The sequence below is a fragment of the Bactrocera oleae genome, chromosome 2, assembly GCF_042242935.1.
Source record: "Bactrocera oleae isolate idBacOlea1 chromosome 2, idBacOlea1, whole genome shotgun sequence".
NCBI classification, from domain to species: domain Eukaryota; kingdom Metazoa; phylum Arthropoda; class Insecta; order Diptera; family Tephritidae; genus Bactrocera; species Bactrocera oleae.
The window spans coordinates 6,467,641-6,480,311 of record NC_091536.1 but is presented as its reverse complement, the minus strand read 5'-3'; the positions used below and the strand labels follow the sequence as shown (position 1 = coordinate 6,480,311).

The 12,671-nt window shown below is 37.7% G+C and overlaps 1 protein-coding gene across 5 annotated transcripts in view; it reads right to left on the bottom strand.

The window, feature by feature from the left end:
* The window catches only part of DIP-gamma (Dpr-interacting protein gamma), a 132,831-nt gene that overhangs the window by 78,853 nt on the left and 41,307 nt on the right, over nucleotides 1-12,671 (bottom strand). The window lies entirely within an intron of this gene.

Genomic DNA, 12,671 nt, shown 5'->3' with positions numbered 1-12,671 from the left:
CAATCAGAGAATAATTAAATGCCTTTAAAGCCGTTGGAGAAGGGGTGCAGTGAGCTTTTTCACGAATGGGAGAATAGGTGGTAGAGTCTTCTGCCAGGAGCTCTCCGTCAACTTTAGCTTTAGATTACCAGACTACTGAGGCGTCTTTCAAGTGGAGGTGGCTGCCATCAAGCTAGCAATAGATATACTGCTCCAACTTGCAGCTTCCTTCAAAGAGGTGTGCATACACTCCGATAGTCGAGCGGTTATATTGGTTTTGAGCTCGCTGACTATGCACTCAAATCTAGTTAAGGTCGCCTCGATACACGCTGTGTATCTGGTGAGACCAGGCCCGCGTTATTTATTATGAGCAGCTGCAACCAAATGAAACCACCATCAACGCTCGCCCCCACGTTGCCAAACTCCTTTAAACCTACCTGGAAACGCTTAAATGAGAAGTCCTACCCCACTCGCCATTTTCCCCAGATATTCCACCGTCCAATTATTATTTGTTCCGTTCGATGGCATATGGTCTGACTTAGCAGCAGTTCTACTCACAAAACGACATTGAATAATGGCTTGATTCTTGGATAGCATCACAAGATGAACAGTTTTACCGTAATGGTATTCAAGCTTTGCTAGCTGGAGTTATGTGTAGTTGTGAATGATTCCTAAATGAAGTTTCTGATACAAAGAGTGAGAACGGTTCCTATAAATTATGCTGGTTTAAGCAACCATTTTTAACTCTAGTAGCTTTCAGATACCCAATATGTCAGGGTTTTTGTGGCAAAATTGACCGCAGCGTTTTTTGGGGGATTCTATGATGTCAGAATATATCGATACTATCTAAGTTCTGTATAAATTGCTTGTGACCGAACATGCCAAGACCTCATTGCAATTCTTTCACTTTTTCGTGATCTTTCTTCAAGAAAATTCTAACCTTTTGGGATTATCGAAGATTGGTCTAACACAAAAAAATGTGTGTGAGACTTTGAAAAGAACACAAGAATATTATAAATTCAAGGCGATGATTACTTCGATATTATAAGCTAGTCATCGTTAAAAACTGGACTATGAGTACTTTGGAGAATAATATCGTGCCTGTGGTAGTAGCTCATAAATCGACAGATTCACAGCTAGAAATTTTCGTTATTTCTTAGACAAATCCTTTATTCCAACAGTTCGAAGCTTTTCTCAGGCCTTAGCTTAAGCGAAAGATTTGAAATTGTTTTAATGTTACCCTGACATGGACTAAAGGAGATTCTGTTAGCTTTTCACTTGCAAAGTGCTACTAATTTGAATCAATTTGCGAAATATATATTAATATGAAAGCCCTATAACGGTATATTTTGAAATTCCTGCGATTTAGGGGTATCTTAGAAGATTCAGCGCTTTTTGTTCATATATCAGTGAGACCTTTGAAGTCATATGAGACTTAGGGGGCCTCTTATTAAAACTAAATCATAAAATGGCTTCAGAACAAAAATCCTATATAACGGCATATTTTCAAATACAAATATACAAGTAGTTCATTCTTCTTTTTCTTTTCCTGCTTGTTAGCAGCAATTTCCGCTTTCCAACCACCATTTCCTGAAATTACACTCGTCATGCGATTATTTACAAAACTAAAACTCATTTTGGTCAATTATTTTGTGCGCACAGTTTTACAAGTCACTGTGAGCACACATGCATACACATATTTATATATTTATATATCGTAATTTATATATGTACATAAATAAATCTGTGCGTATAATCAATCGACCGCAAAGCTAAGGCAACAGAGCATACAAGCGCCCACAACCGCAGTGTACCGAAAGAAATACCCACACACACACATACACGCAGGCACACTCGTCTGCCTTAAACGAGTTTCAATATAAGCGCAGTGGATACAATACACTCACACATATACACACAAACACATGCGCGTTCACTTGCCAACAGCCATTGATAACTGATAGCCAGCGTATGTAACTGGGAGTGTGTGTGCGCGCCGAAAAGCACGCAATCATGCACACCTACAAAGCAAACATAATTGATATCGTAATCAATTCAAACTCGAAATCTAAATCTTAAGCTCTGCACGCCTGCTCAACTGAAGCGTCGTAAATATGCAACGAACCCACAAGCGACCAACGAAGCAAATGCTCACTCGCACAATCCTTCGATTACGACGGCGCCCTCGTCTGTTCGCCTCGATCTTCCAGCAGTTTTTTACGATACTCCCAACAAAAGTGTGATTTGAGCGGTTCGGGGCTTGGGGTTGGCTTGAAATCAGAAAAATGCTTGCGAATCTGGCGAGTCATCGCACAGCGGGGGGGAATGTTGTAGGGGATGGAGAAATACCAGAAGAAAGCAAAAATATCCGCAATGGCAGAGAAATGCTCAGACATTGTGACGCATTCGTGCACATAGCGAAGCGAAACGAAAGCTGAGTGTGTGTGTATGAGTGTTAGTTTATATCTGCAGGTGAATTGTTATCGGCGCATGAAGAATTGTCTCTGTGTGTGTGTGTGTGTATGTGTAAGTACAAATATATATTTCAACTTGCTTGTAATGCAATGCACCGCAACCCCCTCTTGGCCTATGGGATCCCCAAGCAATAAAGTGTACAAATATTAGACCTAATACCATTGAGACGGCAAGTCGAGTTGCCTGCAACAACAATAACAATGCATGAGCGTACAAAAGCAACTATATATGGTATACGAGCACTGCAACAATAATAAGAAAATAAAGAGAAAAAGCCATAACCTCTGAGAAATGATAATGCACACATATATGCATAGAAACATACATACATATGTATAAAAACATTTAGCCAACAACACCAACCGTCCAAAGTAATCTTAAGATGGCAACAACAACAATAAAAATTAACAAACTGCTAGCTATCCAGCGCATGAAGGCAGCTGAGGCAGAGCCGAAAGCACAAAGTGGCAAAAAATAACAAAATAACAACAACAACAAATATAGAAATACAAATAAAAACGTAAAGAAGAATGAAATGAAATTGTATTGGCAACAAAAAAGGCAAGAAAATTACAAATATAAATGCACAAGAAATTGTGCTGGTGTGTGAGCGTGTGCGTGTGGTGAATGAAATGAAAATGCTGTAGGTAGAAAACAAACAACAAAAACAATGAAAACGAGCAAGGAAAAAGTGCAACAACAACAGCTGCGGCGGTGCAGAGCAGCAACTAAACAATAACAAAAAGCGCACATGAAAAAGCAAAACCAGCAAATATAAAGGAATAAACGTATAGAGTCAATGAGAAAATAAGAAGCAGTAGAAGATGAAGCAGCAGAGGCAATAAAATGAATTTTGGCGCCACTGCGCTGCTGCGCCAAAGTGCCAGCAATGGTTGTGGCAAGCGCAACCACAACGGCTACAACAACAATAACAATTGCAATAGCATTCGCAGCGGTAACGGCATGCTGCTAGCCACACAAGTTTGTTGTATGCGAGAAGCAGTTAAAATTACAACAACAACAAAACCAAAAGCAAAAACAACAATAGCAATTAAAACAACAACAACATTTTTTGCAAATAACAGTTGCTGCTACACAACAATCAAACAGTGTTGCGGTTGGCGGCAATATGTGCTGTGCAACAACAATTATACGCGTGGCAACATGCGCATGCAGCATGCAACAAAGCAAACTAAATAAGTACGTACGAGTGAGTGGAGAAACATTTATTTATTTGTTGATTTATTTAACCAATGCACAACAGTGGAGAGGCCACATGCTTTGCTGACAAGTTATTGCTGGAAATTAGTTGCGCTCGTAACTACGTAACTGCGACGTGTGTTGCAGGCTTTCGTCTCCCGAGAGCTGCAGCGACGTCTTATTAAAATCACATGTTGATTACTATGAGCTGGAACTTTGCTATGACAGTTTCAGTACAACTTGAAGTTGATAGGTGGAAAATTTCGGTAAGACTAGCTTCTCTGTTCTTTTAAAAAAAATTTTCCTTCAGAAAAAGAGAAACATAATCATATTCTTTCCTAATTGCTCCTTTTTGCGACCCAAAGTTGTGCTTTTTTTGTTAACACAAAAAGTTTAAAGTAAATGTAACTAACGGTGACTATATCGGGTGATTGACGTAGAGCATGGTCAACATATTTTCTCAGATCGGTTCGTTTTTATACCGCCAATAGTAACATTTGTGAAACAGTAAGGTTGCTTTATTGATTCATAATTTCCATAATTGGATCCCCGGATATATCTGAAATAGGTGTGTAGTGTAAATAGGTGGTCCGATCTTATTTTAAAATAATGTGTTGCTGAGTAGCAAGCTCGTTGAGAACTTCTTGACATTTAACTAAGATTCGTTCTCCGGACACATGGTAGTTTATTTCAAATAGATTGACTGGTCAACTAGAATACGAAAATCATTATATGAATAATTTGTGGACCGAATAGACTTACTTTCAGAATCAAACTATTGTATATTACACTAAAGATTATACCTTCACTTAATTTTGCTTAGCTACCTAAAACATTGAGCGATATATTCGACATAAAGTCTACCAGAAGAAAATCCTTATGTTAGATATATGGCGCCTAGGGAAAGTATTGATCCGATTTTGTCAATTTTTAGTATCAGAGCATATTTTCATCTGAAATAAGTAAGGTAGGGCTAAGTTCGGGTATAACTTAACATTTTATACTTTCGCAAAATGCGATGATCAAAACCGGCTAAATAGCTTCAGGTGTTGGCAAAACTTTATATTAAAAACTGTTTCGAAAGAATCCAACATTCTTTATTCGACGATACTGAATGGATTACAATAAAATTATCATCTTCTCAACTATGTATATTATAAAACGTCGATTCACTTAGTTTCATTGCCACATTTTGCATGTTCGAAATATTATTATTAAGTTGAAACACAGTAAACTCTAATGAGATGTATGTGATGCACACTGAATTAAAGTTAAATTTAATATCCCTTTAAATGGGATATATGAGGAAAATATCAACCAAAAGATGGGAACAACCCAGTTTGATTCTGGACTAAAGAAATTTATTATATATTATGTAATATATCGAAGCTGGGGTACTGCGTACATGATGGATGAGGGAAGTGTTGACCCCATTTTATCCCTTTGGAACAAGGGCATGCTGTCAACACATAAATATTCTCCATTTTTTTGAAAGTTGTCAAGGCGGTGCCCCTTGTCCAAGGTTTCCACCTGCTTCTAAAAACCCTTCCCTACCATATTTTTTGAGAAATTTAATGCTTGTGGCTCATTTATCATGTGAGTTATCGCAAATTTAGTGGTTTTCAACATAACTGTTGTATAGGGAGTGGGCGTGGTTGTTAACTGATTTTACCCCATATCACAAAGAACGAGGGAGGGCTGAAATTACTTCTTCTTAGCTAGTTTAGTTGAGTTGGCTTCAGCGGTTTAGAATATATATGCATTTAACCATTTAGGGGGCGGGGCCCACGCCTACTTTTAAAATATTTTTGGTTTAATATAGTTGCTTGCTACTGCTATTCTCTGTACCAAATTACAGTTGTGTACCTTAATCTAGTGCTTAGTTACGACACCTTATATGTTTCCGTTTAGGCGTGTGTTTTGGGCTTGACAGTGGTTGCGATTATGCCCATATGCAATAACAACCTCTCTTGTGTACTGCGGAACCAATGTAGCAAGTTTTATCAAGTTATCGCTTGCACGGACAGCCACTCGGATTCCAACTCGTCTCGTCATCGTGCTTATTTATATACTATACATATATAACTCTATATAAATCTCGATTGATTTTAAGTGATACAAACAACCGTTGAGAGGTCAAAAGCATTATACTCTGTAGCAACTTGTTGCGAGAGCATAAAAATTAAAGCAACGGAAAGGTATTTTCTTGGCACTTCTGAAGCAAACGTATACTTTTAGGGGTATTTTAACAGAAAAACACGTTTTTTGGGTGACTGTCTGCGAACAGGTTTTAAAACTGTAAATTTTTGTCTCTCTTAATCATACATTTGACTAATTGAAAGCGAAATTCGTCAAATTCACTTTCGCAATATATCAACGCTACATTATTATTATGACTCTTCTGTATTCTAAACAGCATATTTAAGTTTGCTTTTTAAATTATAAAACAACGCATAACATTGACACGTCAACTAAACTTGACATGCTGTCAAAGTTGCGCTCTATTAAAAAGTTCCGAACACAACCAGTCACACAACCAGTCAGATGCTGGTAGACAGAGTGCAGAAAGCAGAAGAAAGGACAACAACGAGTGGAGAATTATCAAAATAGTCACTGCAACAGCAAGACAAAATAATAGCATCAATATGCGCGCAAATATACATACACACAATGTACCACTTGTGCCATTGTGATAACGGTAAAGTCGGTAAAGTGTACCTGTGTGTGTTAACGGAACGAAAGTAAGAAAAACCCCAGTCGAAGAAAAATAAACAGCCGAAAAACAAAACAATAGCACACACCCACACATATATACAAATATACACACAAGGCAAGGCTCAAGGCAAGTGTGTGGCAAAGAGCGTACAAATAACGGTAAAATGAGATGCAATCGAGAAAAAAATGTGCACACAGAAGAAAATAATATTTTGTCAAGCAGGCAGCAGGCAGCAGGCAGCCAAGCAGGAAGCAAAGAAATATTGCAAAAAGCATGCGTTGCTCGTATGTTACGTATACACGACGAGGTGGCTAACCGCCAACAAGCCCACACAGCTGTTAGGCAGCAGAAGCAGCACTTGTTGGCCGGGGTAGTGGCGGCATGCGGTGGCAACAGTACTCAAGTGCAGGTAGCAAGATAAGCAGACCGGGCCGCAATCATGGCTTGGCTGGCGGTTGGTTGTTCTGGTGACTGTGAGACTGACGGTTGTGAGCAGTTACAGAAACAACAATACTCGGTAACTAAGTTGCAATAAGTATGTGTATATGTATCTATGTATATGTGAATATATGTATATATGGCTTCGTGTACATAAATATGTATGTATGTATGTATTCGTTTTGGCAATGTATATGGTAGTGTGAACTGAAGTTATGACCGTTGTCGCCCTTGTGTCACATGTGTATGGCCTCAAACCATATATTCATACACACACACACACACACGCACTTACATGCCGTGTTGCTTTCCGTGCATTAGTGTGTGACATGAAAGGAAGTTGTGCTGCCGCACCAGCATAAAAACTCAAATAATTACAGCCACACACACTCACTCAGCCATATGTCTGTATTGCTGTTCATATGCGTAAAATGATTGCGCCTGAGTGTATGCAATGTGGTAATAACTTGCCTGTTCGGTTAATGATTGGTGGAAGTTAATTTGGTTTTTATGGAAAATACCATTTGCATACGATTATATGCTTAAGTCTGTGTGTTACTGTGATTGCCATTTCAATTTTTTTTTTGGTTAATGACTTTTGCAGTTGAATACGTCATATACATACATATGTATATGCTTAGTGTGCTTAGAGCAATCAAGTTTAGTTGAGTGGAGTTTGCTCAAATCGCAAAGACTTTAAAGTGTTATTTTCGAAGTAGAGACATTTTAAGTTATTTAAATAAGTAAAATAGAGCAAATTGATTTTGAAAAATTTTGAGTTATGCTATATACATCTATTGAATTTTCTTACCTACTTGCGTACCAAAATCGGTAGTAAATATATGGATATTACTTAAAACTTCATAACTTAACTTAAAGTTTTTCATTCTTGTGCCTTAGATACTTATGAAACCAATGAACTGAACTGCCGTAGACTCGCAATTTCTAGATAACGACTTTTTTGAGCATCCAATATTAAAATGATAGAAAAAAGTATCAGATAACCAAAAAAAAAAACTCTTACGATACCAAAAATAATCGAAACGGATTAAAAAAAATGTAGAGAAAAAATATTCTGATACCAAACGAACTATTTCGATAGAAAAAACAGTTAGATACAAAAACATTTATTTCGTGGAGCTTAAGTTCAAAGCTGGAAAATAACCGATTTTCTTTATGACATCAAACTGTAGGAAAATGAGAGAGAGTAAGAATATGAGGACGGTCTTTTCTGTAATATGTCATATAAGAAAATTTACAAACAAAATATTTGTAATCTGTGGTAAATGAGATACGAAAAAGTTGTGTGAGGTGAGTTTAGGTATGGTGAATTTTGATGTGGTGACTTATAGAGTGGTGAGTTTTCGTGCACAGAATTCAAGTGGTGAGGTCTAAAATTGTAGACTATTCAATATAATGGGGGAGGGAATATGAGGACGGTTTTTTCTTTATTATGTCATCATTGTATAACAAAATTTCGAAACAAAATGCAATATATGTAATCTGTGGTAAATGAGATATGTAAAATTTGGGTGAGGTGAAGTGTAAAATTTGGGTGAGTGAACTTTGATGTGGTGAGTTATGGAGGGGTGAGTTTTGGTGTGGTAAGTTTTCGTACACTGAATTCAAGTGATGAAGTCTAAAATAAGAAATGCAACTTTTATATTCATTATTGGTAAATATGACGATGATCATAGCCTTATTATAATATACATACTTACATATGTATGTATATATATGTATGTCGATTCAACTCGCAAATCGATCACGCATATTTCATCTGCAGTTATTAAGATTTCGTAAGTTATGATGAAATTATTTTTAGCAGTGAGCAGTTTTGATGTGGTGTGTTATAAGAGGTATAATATTGACAATCGCAATTAGGTGGTGTGAGTTCAACTGGGTTGCAATGCCAAAAGAAAGATTACACGAAATAAAACTGATATAGATAATATCTGTCTACTATATACTTCCATTGGGTGACCCTATCCAAGTCTAGCTCTACACCTCTTTACAAAAATTAACGAAAGCTTAAATTCTTTTCAAACCCTATAGCCTTAACCTGACTAACTGTGGTGCATTATTCCAGGATAAAATCGAATGCCAAAGTTGTGATTCAAAAAGTCTCTGTGAGAAAAAATTTTATTTCGAACGAAGATAGTGCACAAATATAGATCAGGTCAGGGACCCATAAACGGCTATTATTTTTAACAGTAACATATTGGATAATAAAAAGAGAAAAAAAGAAGAAATCGGCTTTCAACTCGTTTATCTTGTACGAGGGCTGCTATATAACTGGCTGACCTAGGCAGCACTAAGTGTTGCCAGGTGCAATCTGACATTTCCATTAGAAAGTTTGACATTTTTTAGCATAACATCACTCAGAAGGTTTTGTCAATTAATCGTGAATTGTGTTATTTACAGGGAATTAAAAAATTCATCTCGGAAAAAAAATGGAATTAGCTCGTGAACATTTTCGTGCGATCATTTTTCACAACTTTCGACGTGGATTATCACGACAAGAGTGCATCGATGAACTAAAATCTTTGTATGGCTATGAAGCACCATCCCATAGCACTGTGAAAAACTGGTACAACGAATTCAATCGTGGCCGACGCTCGCTCAAAGACGAATTCCGTGAAGGTCGTCCAAAATCAGCCGTTGTGCCAGAAAACATCGATGCCGTACGTGAACTGATAATGCAAGACCGTCATGTAACATACCTTCAGATAGAGGCATGCCTATGCATTTCTCCCACCAGCATACATTCGATATTGCATGAACACCTGGCCGGATCTCGTTGGATCCCGCACAATTTGACAATCGCTCAAAAAAAGGCTCGTGTGGATTGGTTTGGCGGTGCTTCAAAAGACGTTTATAAGATCGTCACAGGTGACGAATCATGGATCTATGCGTATGAGCGCGAAACAAAACAGCAATCGACAGAAAAAAAAAAGAAAAAAAAAAGCCATTTTCGTTGATAAATATTCGTATTTTCATTATTAGGCGAGAAATATATATAGCAGCCCTCGTACTCATATTGTGCATAAAAAATATGTGTAAATATTCAATGAAAAAATGTTTGAACTGCTCTTCGAGCAAATCGGTCACTGTGCCGTCACATAGGTATATGTCTCTAATAGAACGCGACTGTGATAAACGCTAAAATTACGCCGCCAACAACTTAACGTTGTGCGAATATTTAGCGTAGTCGCATTAGTAAAATTCGATTTTGGAGCGAATCGAAGTGACAGCAAAAATAAGTGTGCCTTAAAAGAAACTTTAATTTCGGATGGGAGTAAAGTTGTTTGACTTGAGTAACGGTAAAGGATGTAAAAGTGAATAACTTGTGTTTAAGGAGAGAGAGAGAGAGCTAAATTTAAATAAGAGGAAGAGTGCGTGAGAGAGCTAACATAAGGAGTGTGAGCGGAAAGCAAAAGAGTTTTGTGAGAGTGGTTAGTGGCGTAGAGGAGTGAGAGTTTTAAACCAGTAGTTGCAGCTGTTTACAGGTTTATATTTTGTATGAAACATATTTACAGATTTACTTTGGTATAACATTTAGACAACTGCAACAACAAAAGAGGCAAACCATATCATAAAAACGGAAATACAAGTATGTTGAATAAAACAGTAAACATATTTATTTTACTTCACATGCTCATTATTAGAAGAGAGAAATGAGAGTGGAATTGAGCATTACCCAAAAGTTGTTGAATGGAAACTTCATTTTGAGAAAAGTGCTTACAAATGAGAAAATTAACGCGCAGAGAAAAAACGGGTGCATTCACTCAACACTTACGAGAGGGAGTGAAGAGCACAAGTTATTTTGAGCGCTCAGAAAAACATAGTGCTGAGCGCAAATTTTAAATTAAATATCATTTTAGGAGTAGTACTAGCGTCATACGTTGTTTTCTCTCGCTCAGCGGCGCTCCTGCTAACTGAAGAGCTCTACAATTTCCCCTTCAATTATTTGCTTTTTATCAGTTGAGTGTATGTGTGTGTGCCTTGGTGCATTTACTGTACAAATCCTGCGGCCGCTCGACTGCCTTTACTGGCTTCTTAGCCGCAACTGCCGCAGCTGCTTGTGAACTTAGTCCGTATAGTCGGAGTTGCGGTTGGCAAACTAAATATTTTAGCTCGATGACGTATACTGCGTGTACTCAACATTGGATTTTTGGGGTTCGAATGAGTTACTATTGCATTGTGTTGCTGTGGGCCACAGTGGAGTTTTCGTGAATTCAATTGTGATGAACATGCAACAAAAAGCAACTTTGCCACACAATCAGCATTTGGGACGAACAAATTGTGTGTTTACTATTTGGCATGCCACATCAGCCTAGCGTCGCTGACACATATTTAGATGCCACATACGTTTCTACTATCATTTCTCCATCTCCACTTCCAGCTCTCTACCACCATTTCGCGTCTCGTCCTCCACCTTTATTCGCATTCTCATATACATTGTCATCGTCATCACCATAACCATTTTCATCTTCATACGGCATATCCTTTATCAACGCCAACGACTACGTCATGTGCCACACAGCGTCCCACAAGTACCTACCTATATACCCTATATGCTACATTTAGCGGATTGAGACATTCTTGTGGGTTTTTGTATTATGGCGTCAAGTGTAATGGAATTTTTAGAGCTTGCCTCAGATTTCCTATTTAATTTTTTCTTTATCTAAATTAGCAGTGTCATTAGACTTAAGGCATTTAATGTGTGTACGTGTATGCGTTGCTATGCCGTTATGCCGCTATGTCTCTATCTCTGTGTGGGTGTGTGTGTGTAGACACTTAAGTGGGTGCGTAAGTGTGTCTGAGGCGTTCTTGGGGTGCGTTTGCAAGTAGTTAAAGCTTAGAAACAAAAAAGGAAACGCTAAAACAAAATTAAACGCACACACCCATCTACACATACATACACTCATAAGACACACTTCCTTGCTCGCTTGCTCGCTTGCTGTTGTTTGTAATGTTAGTTATTTCATTAAACGACAGACAATATTTTGCGGATACTCTTATAGTTTAAACATTCCACCACGTTGTTGTTGTCGTGACAAGCACGCTTACTGTCGCGGCGTGGCTTGGCGTGTCATTTTAGCCATTCAGAAAATAACGCAATTTTAATCTACTTGACACATACAGTACGCTCGTGAATTTAATTTTGAATTATTAATTTGTGGCAAACACGCCGCTAACGCAGCGCAGAAAAAAATATATTTAAGCTTGCTTTTCCTACAACGAGTGTATGCACACGTATTAGGGTGACCCTGTCACAGTTTTTTTTTATTTTTATGTAGAACATAGTCCTCAAAAGCTGGCTGCGCTCGTTAACTGTGCGCTGAAAGTTAGTCAAAGAGTGTTTGCACTCACTAGAAATAGCATTAAGCTAATTCGTCAATATAGTCGTTTGGGTTCCTGATAATAACGGAATCGCTGGCAACTGCAAAGCCGATAAGCTAGACAGAGGGGACATCCTTGCCCCACACATTTCATGTTTCTCTATATAGAGAATCCAAAATCTCTTGATTTGAGGAGCTACTAAAAACTGAAAATCGTTGACTGGATGCGGAATATATAATTTAGGACATAAGTGCGTTCCGTTAATGTTATGTAAACGTTTATGCAAATTGTCTATTTCTTATATGTATATCGGGATAGGACCAGCCAATAGCGTTCATAATTATGTAGTAAAAAAAATTGAATAATACAACAACTTCACAAAAAAAAAAGTTTCAATAATTTATACCAGAAAAAATTTCGGCGATGAGATCAATGGAACTTTTGCTACTGTTGTCAATGATTCGCACCTAGTAAAAAATTTGGACCTCCAATTAAAATGTCTATAGATGTAGTGCAG